A 16783-nucleotide genomic window follows, 5' to 3' on the forward strand; every position below is an offset into this window, starting at 1 on the left:
AGGAAGTAGTAGAGAAGATGAGAAGGATAATAACACTACAGTCCTGCTACATGGGTAAGTATCCTTAGACATAAGAGCACTGTGAGAATTAGGTGCTGAGCAGAGTGAGGGCACTAGGGGGGAAAACTGTCCTTTTGTCTAGTTGTTTTGGCACATAAGGCCCTATAGTAGCATCCTAAGGGGAGGAGCTGAAACAGATTATGTCCAGGTTATGTGTAGCTATTTTCTCAGCTCTCCTTGTGACAGGCACAATATGGAAGACCTGCTAGCGTTATAATAGTGTTATAAAGCATCTTTTTTCAGACAGAGAAGACTGGGCAGGGACAAAGGAGTGGGGAGAAAGAGTAATTTCCATTATCTGGCAACAATAGAGCTATATGCATTCTAAGAGTCCTCTGGGCTTGGTTTTTTCATTTGCAGACATTTGATGACACATCTGGGTAACATCTTCAACTCAAAGCAAACTCAATGGATTTCTACAACTCAACATTCATCAATCCCAGGCTACGTATATTCTGCGCAATTGCACCAAGAAACCAAATTCAACATAGCAACGGCTTTGTGAATAACGGGAAACGCACGTGTCCCAGGATAATGTTGCAGGATCCCATCTGAGCCAGTAGCCCTAACCTCTGGTCACGGTGACTAATTCAGATTGGACCCCGCAAGAAATGGCATTACCCACAGATATTCAAAGACATATACTGGCAATGAGTTGGATAAATGAAGTCTCCTCCACAGGGACAGGAAACTGCCTCTGATACCAGAGGACAAACAGTAGCACAGTATTAATTTGAAATTTAGTTTGAAGCCGTTCCTGTTATACCAGATTTCCAGGAAGAAACAGCTGGCAAATCACAGGAGGGGAAGGGCAGCCATGAAAGAAACAACCTTCCATTAGCGATATAACCGGAACCAGCCAGCTAATCGCTGCTATGTTGCATGAAGCCTTCCTTGAAAAATTAATTCCAATCACTTGATGAGCACCCGGTGGGTTGAAGACCATCTGAAGGGTCATAAACAAAGGTAATTAGAAACAGGGGGAAAGCATTGATGGGGTGTTGTGGGGAGCTGGGTTTGGCCTGCTCTTATTTAATACCTTCACTAATGACCCTGGGAGAGAGTGTAAACAACATGTTAATGAATTTGGCAGATGACGGTAAATTGGGAAGTGTTTTGGAACACTGGAGAGTGAAAAGAATTAATACAAACCGGTCAGGAGAGATTAGAATCTAGGACAGCGACACAGATGCATTTCCAATAATGGTTTTTAATACCTGGAGTTAGAGTGTCCATCAGTTGTGCTAACTGTAACAAAAGTGGGAGGCCACCAAAGAAATCCTGCAGAAAACTATTGAGAAGGGAGAAAACAAGGGATATGTTCATTCATCTTGGGTTGTACGGTAATGAAAATGAAAATTCTCAGAAACAAGTCCATCCAGTATTCTGGATCATGTACACAACACATGAACTATGCAAAAAGAAAAGAGCCTTAGTTAAATCTAACACTAAAGAGGCACAAAGCTGGGTTGGGCTAAATCAAACAGTCCTTGACCCATCTTATCTGCTATTTACTGCAGATGATAGCAGCCAGGATAAGAGCCTCTTTTTCAAAGCAGATTGCCATGGCTAAATCAAGCATCACGTTTGGCCTTTGCTTTCTAACCCAGGGAAAATAACTATTTTTTTATGTCAAAGACTGTATTCCATTTAGAAATAATCAGTTAGTGAGCTAAAGATGATGGTCAACAATAAGATCAATGTTTCTCAATATTGACAGCTTTAAATCTCTGGATTTCAACTTCCAGAATTCCCCAGCCAGCAAGCTATAACATGGGAGCTGAAGTCTACACATCCTAAGTTTAGTTAAGATTAACATATAGCTCCCATGTTAAAAGGGACGTGGTGGCTCAGTGGGTTGGGACGCTGAGCTTGTCGATCAGAAGCTCGGCAGTTTGGCGGGTCGAATCCCGAGTGCCGCGTAGCAGAGTGAGCGCCTGTTACTCGTCCCAGCTTCTGCCAACCTAGCAGTTCGAAAGCACATAAAAATGCAAGTAGAAAAATAGGGACCACTACGGTGGGAAGGTAACAGTGCTCCGTGCACCTTTGGCGTCTAGTCATGCTGGCCACATGACCACGGAGACGTCTTCGGACAAGCGCTGGCTCTTCGGCTTTGAAACGGAGATGAGCACCGGCTCCTAGAGTCGGAAACGACTAGCACACATGTGCAGGGGAACCTTTACCTTTACCTTTACCTTTACCTCATGTTAATGCTGGCTGAGAATTCTGGGAATTGAACTTGCCAAGGTTGAAAAACATTAGGCTAGGTCAATCGTGAATACAATCAAAGTCCAAAATGGATAAGATCTCCTCTTCTTTCTCCCTTTGCCATCCTTTCCCCCCCCCCCCCGCTTCTCGTTTCATTTTAAAAGTCCCATAGTTTCATGTAATGATGGGCCTTGTGTTAATTACACTATTTACAACTGACCTGAATTTGTTTCTGGCAATAAAATGGCCTTCACTAAAGGGAAATGCTGCAGTATAAATGCCAAGTTTCCCAGTTCTGACGCAAAAGGGCACCACTGCTATTATGAAATTGCAGGGATCAGAGTGATGTCTTTAGGAGATAACTCTTTAATCCCAGTTTTCTAGCACATTTGAGTTCCTAGATCCAGTTAGGGAGGCAAGCTGGAGTGACTTGTCAGCCAGTTCATTATCTGATGTTCTCCACCCCTAATCAGGATGGGTTTAGCTGGAGCCATTAATACCACATCCACTTTGCTACTCAAAATAGATTTAGCAGCTTTGGAACTAAGCTCGTCCCCATTATACAGCCGGCCTTATTGCATGCGTGCACGCATTGCTAGCAAAATGGATTAATAATCCCATTACTGGTCCAGTAATGGGACTTGGGGTGAGAGAGGGAAAAAGGGAGAGAGAGGGGAAAAAAAACTAACATGTTTACAAACTAGCTGAAGTTGGGAGTAAAAAAGAAAGACAGCAAAGATGAGTAAAGATTGGTGGTGACTTAGAACATTGGTTTCCTTAGTCGGAACCTTGACATTTGGGTTTTGATCTCTGAGTGGCCCCTTCTTCTCCCTGGGAACATAATTAGTTTTACAAAAGCCGGAAAACTTGTTTATAACAAGGACACAACTTGTAGCTACCATTGTAGAGTTCATTTTCTACCACAGGAAAAAAGTGACAGACTAAAGAAAAAAAAACCTCACTGTTTGTTTTTTCTTTCTTTTCTTTTTTTTTCCCTTTTTACACCCAGCAGGAGCATCTGGTTTCCTAGCAACCGCCCAAGGATGTTGGCTCAGCAAGCCAGAAGTTGGACTCCAGTGCCAATTCTAGTCACAAGGCTAGAATTTGCGCTGTCAGTCCAGGGAAGTTTAAATGAACTTCACTGAACTTCTTCACAAATCATCAGCCAGCTTTTCTTTGAACTGCGTTTACTGAAAACAAATCGCCGTTGGGTACATTTACTCCATACTCTCAGGCGTGTTTTTTTTAAAAAAAAAAAAAAACAACTTGCCAACTTTGCAATAGGTGGATTCTCAAAATTCTCCAGCCAGCATGTAACAGGAGAGTTAGGGGCAAAACACTGCCCTAACTTATAATCGGCAGCTGGCAAATTACAGTGGTGGGTTTTCATATATATAATACACTCAACTGTCTACGGAGGTTCTCAGTCCTCCAGGTCACGGTTGTCCCAAGGGTGCTTTTTCAGGAGGCAACTGGACTTTCTTGTTTTACTTTGAAGATGTTTCGCTTCTCAGCCAAGGAGCTTCTTCAGCTCTGACTGAACCATTTGCGCTTCAGTTGCAGATGCAGACAACACAGACTCATCCCCAACAGCCTGGGCCCGTCTTCAACCGTGAAGGGACACAGGGCAGAAAACATCCTGCAGCCAAGAAGGCTCCACACCCATTAGCACGACTCAGGTGACCCTGAGGACACAGGTAAACCTCCAAACTGCCCCAGTGACTCTCTAAAAGAATGTAAGAATGGCTGTCTACAAGGAGTATAAATCTTCCCATTCCCCGCCATCCAGGCAGAGCTGAAGAAGCTTCTTGGATGAGAAGCGAAACATCTTCAATGAAAAGCAAGAAAGTCCAGTTGCTTTGCACCTTTGGGACAGTGTGCTCAATTCTTAGAATTTGCAAAATGCGTGAGCCACATTGGCACGTACACATCTACATATGAGAACATATAAACATGGAATAATGATCTTGGAAAGGGCCGCTGAGGGTACCTAGTTCAATTGTCTGCCCAGCACAACACCCCCCCTTGCACAGCATCTCAAACCGATCGTGGTTCACTCGGTGATGGGAAGACCAGCACTACTTTGGGTAATTTGCTTTATTGTCAAACTTCTCTTTTCTGCCTGCAAATTCTTTGTAAATTAAATCAGAATCTGCCTTCCTGTAGCTTCAGTTATTGTTCCACGTCCTTCACGATAGAAGCAGGTCCAAACCTCTTCACAATGGGACATCCTTCCCGAAATTTGAAAAGAACTCTCCTATTTTCTTCCCATTTCTTCTCTCAAAATTAAATATCTCAGCTTTGATTTCTAGCCCTCTGATCATTCCCACCGCCTTCTTTAAGCCTGCTTCACTTTGCCCAAATATTTGCTAAAATATAGAACCGAACAGCACATTGAGATAGGCTTAATCAACCATGGATCTAATATTTCATGCAGTTTGGAAATTATGCTTCTCTTAACGCTATTTAATCCATTTTAATATTAATATCTATTTAATATTAATATCTATTACATTTATATGCCACCCATTTGGCTGGGTAGTTTCTAACATCGTAAAGCAGCAATATAAAACAATTAAAATGTTAAAACTTTAAAAGCAATAAATATTAAAAGTTAATAATGTTAAAACTTTCACAAATACTTTTGCCAAGCCAAATAATCCATAGCCTATATTTGTGAATTTGACTTCTATTTCCTAAATGAAGATGGTTGCATGTTTCCCCTCTTTCCAGAAATTCAGCCCCAGCACAGCAGAGAAGAGACAAAATCAAACACATCTTTTTACACTGCAAGCCTCATACCAATTCTCAGCTGAGACTAATTCAATTTTTATTAACTAATTTCCCAGATAATACAGACATATACTACTGTATATTGATTATTTACTTACTGAAAGGGACTAGCAGTAACTTACTTAGCAGCAAATTTTTGGTTTTTTTTGCACAAGAACACAGTAGACTACTGTATCTCCATGGGAGTGAATAGCTGTCTCGGATATAAAAGCCGATATTTACCAAGTATATTAACGCTATTATATTTTTAAGCCTTGTAATTCTATTTCTGGTCTGGACTAAGAGTATAATAAAGATGTTATTGTTGCTGCTTTTGTTTCTGTGGAATTTCTTGTTGTTATTTTCTACCCATTTCTCTCATCTGTCAAGTTGGTTTCAGATTTTATTATTGTCTCTAGCAGTTCGAAAGCACGTAAAAAATGCAAGTAGAAAAATAGGGACCACTATGGTGGGAAGGTAACAGCGTTCCGTGCGCCTCTGGCGTCTAGTCATGCCGGCCACATGACCACGGAGACGTCCTCGGACAAGCGCTGGCTCTTCGGCTTTGAAACGGAGATGAGCACCGGCCCCTAGAGTCGGAAACGACTAGCACGCATGTGCGGGGGAACCTTTACCTTTACCTTTTTTGTAGTTATTAGCTATCCCTCCTAACAAATTTAATAAATATCCCCTCTCTCTATCTTCACCCAGATCATTAGTAAATTGAAAAGTACATGATTGGACTGCTCATATATATTTCTTTGCCATCCAATCACACTAATCTATCATGCTTATGTCACACTTATCTATGTGTCGGTGCCTAGTATCTAAATATCTTACATATATGAAAATATATGTTACTGGAATTAGGCTATTTTAAATCTAGAGCATCCCAAAAGCTCCTGCAAAACTGAGACCTAACTTTAGAAAAATGAAATAAAATGAAATAAAAATGAAATAATGCTAGTCTGACAAGACGTTTTCTTGACAAAGCCCTCAGCCCTCATTGATCTGCAAAGCATCTTGAAAACAAACTTATAAGAGTGGAGATTCATTTTCCGAGCTTGTGGGTTGGTTTCCAAGTTTTTTGTTACCAGGCTAGGTAACATCTTCAGCAGAATTTAGGGAATGTCAGTGTTGGTGTTCTGACATTCCCTAAATTCTGCTGAAGATGTTACCTAGCCTGGTAATGAAATGTTTAGAAACCAACCCAAAAGCTCGGTGAACATCCCATACCCAAACTATAGATATTTACCACTATCGCAAAGAAACGTATGTCCACCTTAGAACTGTTCCAGGTATCCGTGTCAGATTAGCAAGTCTATAATTCCTTATGTCCTCCTTTGAGGTCCCCTCTCTGGTTGTTTGGAACTTCGTCAATTCTCCATAATTTCTCATAATGCATCAAGATTCTGTCAGATTATTAGCAAGTTACTTTGGTGTCCTAGGATGCAATCTGTCTGATCTGGAAATTCATTCAAAACAAATAATTATTCATTCACCATACTTCTGTCTGCTCAAATTACATTTCTGCTCCTTCATCCTTTCTTCAAAGAACGTTGCTAGTTGAAACTCATGTTGGGGAAGACCAAACAAGAGTAATTAATCCACCTTTCATACAGACAACTTGTTCTCTGAATTGCAAAGTGATCAACAACACATTGTATTTTTGAGATGGATAGCTACATGATCAAGGAATTGCTCATTTGTTTTGAATAAATTTAAATCTTCAGGGCCAAACAAACTGCATCTGGCAATGGGACTGACCATATGTTAGGAAGTTTCTAATAAACTCCAGTGATTCAATGTAATATCAGTTGTAAAAGAAGCCCCAGTCCTTTAATTAACTCCAGCACTAGAGTTGAGCTGTTTTGAGTTATTTATTTAGTTATTTATGCATACAAATATGTCCTTGTTTTCCAAACTGTGTTTAATGCTTATTTGCATCACCTATCAAAAACAAACACTTCTCATTTGGAGATGTTCAAATTTAAGAGAGGAGTCAACCAGTGGTCAACAGATGGAACTTCTTATTAAAGCATTGCTTTATAAACTGCAGTGGTGTGTGTGCAAAAAAACCACCGCCAAAATTAGTACAGGATGGGTAGATGAGACTTCTGCTGTCTGATGTCCTCCAATTGATTCTGGGTTATGAGACCCATCATCCCTAACCAGCACAGCTGTATCCTTCCACCCTCGGAGGATTAAAGATATCCAGAAAGCAAATAATCCTCAGCAAAGATCCAATTTCATTGGATCACCTAAGAGGCTTAAAATCCTAGAATAAAATGTATCATCTTGGTAGAAAAGAAAAATCTCCCCCCACAAAAAAGTGGTTTTGTTCCTAAAAGAAACATTCTATGCATACAGAGCCTCATACACAGAGGTGGCAGCTTAACTAAAACAAGGGCAGAAAACTCTTAGTTGTTGAATTTGTCACTACTGTATTTTTATGTCTGGAAATGGGATCCAAGAAACTAGATTTTCTGCTCCAGTTCCTAAAATTACTGAGCTGATTTAGGATACCAGACACCCTGCTCACTGCAAAATTTGTTTTCAGCTACTGTTGCTATCGCTTGATCATAGTTCAGTAAATAAACCACAAAATGCCCGGATCCTGCAAAAGCTAAGCCACAAACCAAAAGACCATATTCCATTTTACAATGCTGGCCACAGAATCCTCCAACTGCTTTTCCCGATTACACATTCTAACCTATGTCAATGTGAAATATTTATTTCTTCATCAGAGTTATGACCCATTTTTATTTCCACAACTCAAGGCTAATCTATACCAAACTTTCCTTCCACTTTCCTAGGTTGGCCTAGGAAATTTGGGTGGCCTGAAGTCACTCTGTGAACTTCCACAACTGAAGTGGCTATAAATCTGAGTTCCTCAGGTCCGAGCACATTTCTCAAACACAGCAACTTTAAGGTATGTGAACGTCAGTGCTGGCTGGGGAATTCTGGGATGTGAAGTCCACACATCTTAAAGTTGCCAAAATTGTGAGGGGGTGTTGAACACCACCACCACAGCCCAACATCTTAACCACAGCACCACACTATGTTCCAAGGCGGAAAGATGATAACAGAGGAGCACATCAGAGGTGTAATAGGTTTTGCTAGATTCCTAATGTTTGGAACGTGGTTCAAGATCCCAAAACAAACAAACTGACTTGGAATTCCAGCAAAAAAGTTTTATTTTAAAAAAGAAGCATTTGCAAAGGCTTGGTGAGCTGTAGCACACGTAGGAGTCCAGCCACACCTTAAAGAGATTTTAACACACTTTTGTATCAGGATTAGTTGCCTTATAAAGATCAAAAGAAAGAGCATTTAGGAAGGGTATGGTCTATTCACCCCAAAAGGCTCATGTCCAACACAAACAAATTCAGCAAGAGCTGCGGTGGCACAATGGTTAGAATGCTGTATTGCAGGCTAATTCTGCTGGCTGCCAGCAGTTCGATTCTCACCTGTTTAAGGTTGACTCAGCTTTCAATTCTTCCAAGGTCAGTAAAATGAGGACCCAGATTGTTGGGGGCAACAGGCAACAGGCTTTACAAAATGCTTAGAGAGGGCTCTAAAGCACTATGAAGCGGTATATAAGTCTAAGCTCTAGTGCTATTTGTCTGTTTCTTTGTTATTTGCCTTCCTGTCCTTTTTCCTTCTGATTCATGCCTTTTTTTTAAAAAAAAAGAATAATCTATGCCTAAAAGCTTATTTCTGAGATTTTGTAAGCTGTTCTGGGAAACTTCTGCAATTGAGGATGAGATCTAAACACTCCAATCAGTCAATCAATCAAATAAAATCAATTCTCCAAGCCCACACAAGTCACTCCGATGTGCACACAAAGGCCGCCGCCAGCCACTTACCTCAGCGCTGAGGTGGTGGTGTTTTTTTCAAAGGGAGAAGAGATCAATCAGTCAAGTTTTATCTGACTTGGGCTAAATCCTGTCCTGCTGTGGGGAAGTGGGGGTGAGTTCCTTGGGTTTTACACCAATTTCTCCTCTGCTGCATGACAGATAGCTCTGACATTCCTCCCTGAAAGTCAGAAAAGATCACAGTGAAGCCAAAAAGATGCAGCACACAGACTATTTCATCTGCGAGACACCGCAGGGGTTATAAGACCCGGATAGCAACCAATCTGTGCTGCTTTTAGCAAAAAATATATATGAATGAAAAGTAAAATGGTACACTCCTGAAATAATGCTTCTTGAAATCAGGAAAGCTAAATGAGCCCTGAATTATGGGGTGGGGCTGCAGGCTGAGGTTGTAAGGAACATAGTAAAGGGACATATTGCAAAACTAGGTGCAGAAAATAAGGCTTAACTGGAAATGCCATTACGTTTCAGGATGTTGTGGGTCAAAACATGGCAACCAGCATTTGCAAAATGGCATATTTCTCTAAATACTTGTAGCAACTTAGTTTTATTATAGGTAGAGTCGTTCGGGAGGGAAAAACATTACACAGAGTGTGCAAACACTGGTTGTTTTGAGCACCAAATTATCCCCACCTACTGTTAGGTTCCAACATTGTTTTCTCAACAACAGTCAGCCTGGAGCAGTAAGGGTACAAAGCAGCTGCAGGTAACAATGTTTTGGAGAGAATCAGAAGAGGGGACGGGATATAAGCCCTCCTTTCATTACACCAGTTCCCATCTGAACTCAGTTTTTCCAAAAACAGAAGCCAGTTTTACATAGCATGTTAATTGACAATGAAGTTGGATAGTTTAAGGCCCAGCCTGTTTCTCAGCCATTCTCTTAGGCTGCCACGTTCGACTATAAATTCATTTAGTTATTGTGGCATTTAGTTAATACCCTGCACCTTACAGGAACACAGCAGCTGTATTTTGTCAACTCAGTTTTATGGCATGGCGCATCCACCAAGAATATTGAAAGATTTCAAACACACATTGGCATATAAGCCAAGCTTGGTCTGAATTCTAACCACTTAAAATTAAAAGCAATTCTATTTGCTTTATTCTCCCAAATTTTGCTGATCTTTGACCTAATAAACAGGGCTTTTTTTGTCATAGAACGCTCAGAACAGAGTTCCGGCACCTTTTTTGGATGGAACCTTGTAGGGTAGGCAAGGTGGGTTGTATTTATTTATTTTATTAAACTTATATACCGCCCTTCTCCCGTAGGACTCAGGGCGGTTCACAAGGTTTTTCAAACAATGCAACAAGTTACAAAAATTAAAAACAATTAAAATAATTACACTAACCTTGAAATAAAAACCCAATTACAATTAAAAATACAATTAAAACCCCAGTTAATACTCTCAGTCTAGGCCAGAAAGCTCGAAGAGCCAGGTCTTCAGGTCCCGGCGGAATGAGCGAAGGTCAGGGGCAGTCCTAAGCTCTACAGGCAGCTGGTTCCAAAGGGCCGGTGTCTAGAGAGCGGTTGGAGGTCCAGCCGTTCCGAATCTGTGAGTTCCAGCACTTTTTTCTTTTATAAAAAAAGTACTGCTAATAAGTATTATGGATTATAATTCTAACCATAATGCTAGTCCTTGAACGGAACAGTCCTGCCTTTTACCATACTATCCATTTCCACATCACAGGAGATATGAATGCTTAACTGAACCATGGTTTACATAATTGGCACAAAAATCTAACCACCTAAGCTGAATTCTCCAAACTCAGAATCCAAAGAATAAAATTCAAATGTGCGCAGATCGCATTGCTTGATTTCTTCTTTTTTTTCCAACTCACCTACTTATCAGATTCAAAGCATATTTTAAAATATGGGTAGCGCAAAGTCAGAATGTCTTCACTTCAGATTTCAAAGGTGAGAATTCTGATCTGATCAGACCCTTCTGATTTTTTTCATCCCTTCTGTCTGTGATAGCTTTGTTGCTCTTTGACTCAGCTTAGTTCAGGCAGCAACCCAGAAGACTCCTGAAGATTAATTGTAGATGGAGAAATCTATCTTCCTTGCTTCTTTCTCAGCGAGGACCTATCACAAGCTACCATCAAAGCTCATCGATATGTGTACAAACTCATCCAGCTTCTCCAGGATTGGCATCAGCACCACTCGGCAGCAATTGGGCTGGAGCCTGTTCCAAGCCAATGATTAACTGTCTGCAAGGATTGGTCTTGGCTTCCCAGCAAGCATACAAACCACATTGCTGAAAGATGCCAGGCCAACGACTTCCTCTGAGGATTCAGGCTAACCTCGGTTTCTGGCGAAGTATGACTTCCAAGCCTTGCTAAGCCTGCAACAACAGGTGTAGGCCTGGAGGAACAAAATACTTGGCTGTTTGATCTTGGTTCTTGGGAGGTAGGCGATGGCCATCTGGCTGGAGGTGGCCTGTTCCTCAAGGGCATTGAGGAGCAATCATTCTAGAACATTACACAAAAAGAGCCAAGGCGAGAATTCACAAAACATGTCCTACCTCGAGAAAGAACCACGGAAGCTGCAAAACTGCAGTCAGGAGAAGAGAAACACTGGTTGTAATTAGAAGTTTTATTCTTGGATTTTCTGCTCAAGTGGTGCCGTTTAAGGCTGGTGCAAGAAATTAAAATGGATGCCCTCCAGTTATGTTAAACTACAATTCCTCCAAATGCCAGTAAGCGTAACCCAGGCCTGCATCAACTTTTCTCTCTCATCCGTTGACTTCTTGATGCAAAAAATAAAATTCTCTTAAGATATTTTTTTTCCCTTTCTAACAGTGTGAATGAAACTACATTAGCTTCCTTACTACTGTAGGTGAAGCCAAGGTTAATGTTTCCTCTTGAACATTCTCCAGCAAATGACTGATCTGAGTGAGAGTTAATTCAGGCAAATTTCATGTTTATGAACCTTAGTAACAGACATGAAATATATTCAGCTACAAACTGGCACAAAACATTAAGATCTGAGTCTTCCTTTTGGCTGCTTCTCTAAACAGCTGGACTTGCACATGAACCAAGCAATGAGTTGCTAAAGAAACTACAGTTCATGGAGTTGGCACAACACATTAAGCTGTAAACTATGGACTGCAATTTATCGTAGCTGGGTCCAAACAATAGGAGATGCCTAAATCAAATAAATCAGATTTTGGCTTAGTGCAAAGTGTGAATGAACTCAGCTGTCATTCAGACACAGAAGCCTGTTTAGAGCTCAAAAACTTCCATATATGAATTTTTAGGGCCCAGGATAAAAACATTATTTTTTAACCTTCTTTATAAAGCCAGAAAGTCTTGCATTCCCATCACAGAAGGTGCTGTCTCCATTTTTAGGGCTTAAGCTTTTAGTCTAGAACCGTGGTGGTGAACCTATGGCACGCGGGCCACAGGTGGCACACAGAACCCTCTCTGTGGGCACGTACACCATCACCCCAGTTCTAGGCTTTTTCAGCTGGGTTTTGTAAAAGCTTTTCGCTTTAGGCCTCCACCGCTGTGTGCAAAAACAAAAGGTTCAATCAATCAATCAATTTCAAGTTCTTGTGGGGGGAAAAAAAGATCTTGCAAAATTGGAATTGATTCATTGAACTTTTTAGTCCCACCCAGTCTGCCATTACCACCACAGCCACGCCCACCCAATGGGCCACGCCCACCTGGCACCCGACGATACATACAGTAAGTGGGTTTTGGGTTCCAGTTTGGGCACTTGGTCCCTAAAAGGTTCGCCATCACTGATCTAGAACTTGAAAAACTCAGGTTCAAGTCCATCTAGAGTGGACTTCCAGAGGCCAGCCGGTTCTCCAAATTCAGGTAAATTTAGCTACCGGTTCTCCCGAACCGGTGAGAACCGGCTGAATCCCACCACTGGTTGACCCTTTTTCATCTCAGCCTACCATGCAGGGCTACTGTAATTGTGGTAGGGGGCGGTGTGTGTGTGAGAGAACAATGCCGTGAGGTTCTGTGAGAAACATAGGGTTGAAATTCAACAAATAAAATACAGGTAAGTCAATCATGCCTGTCAAGGCAATCAGGGAATAATCCCAGAAGAGAACATGGCTGAGGGATCTGATCTCCTCTAAGCTACTCAGAATAAGTTGACACTGAATACGTTGAGGGTGGGAGGACCTGAATGTAAAAACCAATATGCTCAACTTGGGGGGGTTACTGGTGGATAACAACATGCTGTGTGAATGTGACGAGACACAGAGCCTGGACCATTGGTTGGTCTGTCCAGTAGAATGCACCGACAGTGATTTGTTTCTGGCCAACGATAAGGCAAAAAAAGTGTCCTCGTTTGTTTTTTGTTTTTTTTATCTAAGGTTTGATCTGGATGTGAAATAAATAAATCATAGCTGTCCTAGGACTTCAGCTGTCATAAGCTCCACCCGTGAAGTTTGATGTTTGGCACAATTCTAGCCCATGAGTTCCCTGGGAATGTATTATTTCACATACTTTACATTTCACACACATATGCACGCCCAAAATGCTTCGGAAAGTGTGGGGACGGGGGGGGGGGCAGAATTACACTCGTTACAGCCCACCTGCGCAGACTAAGCATTCACTTCTGTTAAAAGAGAGCTTGCAAGTCCATTTCCATTCCCTTCTATTTGATGTGTCCTTTCTCTTCCCGGATTTCTCCCCAGACAAGAGAAAGGAGAATGAGACTCAGACTTTGATCTTGAGGAATTCAAGCTGAGATGGCTGCCCAGCTTGCACTAAATAAGCTCCAATTTGGCATCAGTTGTGCATCTTGCGATACTCACAAATGCAAAGGAGGGGTTTTCTCCTTTGTTGACGGCTTCATCTTTCTCTCCCAACCCAATCAGGCTGTCTACTCCATCAGGAGTCCTTGAATTCGCTTTGGGCTCATCTAGTAGTCCAACAAAAGGGGGGGGGAATGAAGCCATGGATCTGCTTCCTTGTCTTTGCTGCCTTTAGAGCCTTTTTTGAAAATCTCTTTGTTCCTATTGCTCCCTCCCCTCCCCATTGCCAAGACTTATCAAAGATGGGCAGAAAAATCAAGAGATCCTTCCTGCAACATCCATATTTTAATCCCTGATTGCCACAAAAGCTTTCACTGGTGTCTTATTATTTGCCCTTCCTTATTGGTTCTTTTGCACCTTGTCTTGGTGAAAAGCTGCCTTTATCTTTGCTCGGAGAGTGAGTTGAGCAGCCATATAAATTTTCTTAAATAAATAAATGTGTCATGAAAAGAAGTCAAGGATTTCCAACAATTGTAAACAGTAAAAGCCCTACGGCTTTTCCTGTTACACTGTATGTTTGTTTTTGGTTTTTTTCTTGGACATATACTGTGTGTTTCTGTTTTGTGGCTTTCTTATTTTTTTAAAATTGTCCACATTCTTTGGGGGTCGGGCAGTCTCTAAATTTAATAAAAGAAAGGAAATGTCTCAGGGGCCACTAGTTGTCCCTTCCGTTCTTACGGTATGAAATTCATGCGACGTTCTCTTTGTTTCATCCCCTCAACAATAACACTTTGAGACAGGTTTTCAAGCTGAGATTCTACCCACCCACAATGCTCAGCGGAGTCTTATCCCGGCCCAGGTCAAGCCATAAGCCCCCATGACCAAAACACGACAATAATAATGTTTAGAATTTCAAATTGGGCTTTCGGTCTTTCTCCTTTCCTCAAGGAGTTCATAGGCTTTCGACTCAGAGAACTCCTTGGCTGACATAATAAAAGCTGACCTATTATATGATGAGTTAGTGATTTCGGGGAGAAGTTAACAAGGCCGCAAGATGAGAGCAGAGAACTGAAAGTCACTGTAAAAGAGAATTCCTTGGGTCTGCTGTTGATTCCCTTCCCTCTGGCTTTTAGCTCTGCAGATTTGTCAGCACCCGCTTCCTAGGACGTTTATAGTTTTGACATTTGAATCCCACCTTCAGTAACTTTGCCATAGTTCCCAGGACTAAATAATTCAGAAAATAAGGTCTGGTTTATGAGGGGAAAGAAAGAGGGGAAGTACCATCTCTCCAGTATTCCTGTCAGCCTGGGGTTCATCCTAGCATACCTAAGGCTGAAAGTGTTTTCTGTCCCTGATGGGAACCTGATCACTGGAAGTTTTTAAAAAGAGATTGGATAGCCATTTGTCTGGAATGGTATAGAGCAGGGGTCGGCAACCTTGGCTCTTTTATGACTCGCGGACTTCAACTCCCAGAATTCCCGAGCCAGCTATGCTGGCTCGGGAATTCTGGGAGTTGAAGTCTGCGAGTCATAAAAGAGCCAAGGTTGCCGACCCCTGGAATAGAGTCTCCTACTTGAGCAGGGGGTTGGACTAGAAGACCTCCATTAGCAGTGGGCTAATGCCTCCTTAAGTAACCCCAGCTGCCTGCAATTAGTGCAGGTTCGAGTCCCACCAGGCTCAAGGTTGACTCAGCCTTCCATCCTTCCCAGGTAGGTAAAATGAGGACCCAGATTGTTGGGGGCAATTAAGCTGACTTTGTAATAATGCCGCTTGGGGTGTGTGTGTGTGAAAGCCCTAATAAGCAGGCATATACATAGAATGAAGGCTACTGCTAAGCTTGTAAGCCGCCCTGAGTCTTCGGAGAAGGGCGGGATATAAATGGAATTAAAATTAAAATTAAAAATTAAAAGTCCCTTTCAACTCTGTTATTCTGTTCTGTTGAGAGAGAGAGAGAGAGAGAGGGATAGGGAGAGACAGAGAGAGAGAATCCTCAATTTATAATCAAAATTGGGTCCAAAATTTCTGTTGCTAAGCACAGCAATTGTTAAACGAGTCATACCCAATTTTACGACGTTTGTTGCCAAAGTCGTTAAGCGGATCCCTGCAATTGCTTAGCGAATCATGCGGTCGTTAAGCAAATCCAGCTTTCTTCACCGACTCTGCTTGTCGGAAGCCAGCTGGGAAGGCTGCAAATGGGCGATCCCATGGCCCCGGCATGTGGCAGCCATTATAAATACATGCCAGTTGCCAAGCGCCCAAATCTTGACCAGGTGACCGTGGGGGATGCTGCACTGATCGTGTGAGGACCAGTCGTAAGTCACGTTTTTCGGTGCCTTGGTAGCTTTGAACGGTCACTAAATGAGTAAGTCGAGGGCCATATCTGCACATACGTACAATAAAACAGGAAACTGGCAAGCTGCAAAGCAGAGCTTCAATCTTCAACATCACCGCAGGCATTCCTAGAAAAATAAATTTTGGTAGGCACTACCATCCAGTGCATTGTTTTGAAGTGTCCTCATTAGCCTAGAAAGAAAGAAAAAAAAGCACCAATCTATGCTGGATGCTGGAAAAAGCCTCGGTAAGGGGAAAAATCTCCTTCAAGAGACATCCTGTCCATGTAGCCGGGGCACCTAGAGTAAATATTAAACACCGAGATATGATCAAGGCTTTTAAATAAGGGAGATGCTTTTCTCTTTTCCGTTAAAACAAGAAAGCACCAAGGTATTTTCAGCCCTGCAACCGGCAGTCAATTTTCAAAGGCTCTGGCCATCTGAGGCAAGTTACGAGATTACAGCCCTCTAGGTACAAAGAAAATGCCTGTTTGAAGCAGCAATTACTTATTAAGAAAACAGACAGAGTGCTGGACAGAGCAACGCAGATGAGAAAAACAAGGGCTGGGTTTCAAAAGGAAGTGTAAACAAAGAACAATAGGTACAGCTCATCCAAAAGTGAGACTGAGATTATGGGGAAATAGTTGAGAAGGAACCGGGCAAAGGAAGGAGAAAGGGAGAGGGAGGGAGGGAGGGAGGGAGGGAGGGAAGGAAGGAAGGAAGGAAGGAAGGAAGGAAGGAAGGAAGGAAGGAAGGAAGGAAGGAAGGAAGGAAGGAAGGAAGGGAAGGGAAGGGAGGAAGGAAGGAAGGAAGGAAGGAAGGAAGG

This window comes from Vipera ursinii (assembly GCF_947247035.1).
Source record: "Vipera ursinii genome assembly, chromosome: 12".
Lineage (NCBI taxonomy): Eukaryota > Metazoa > Chordata > Lepidosauria > Squamata > Viperidae > Vipera > Vipera ursinii.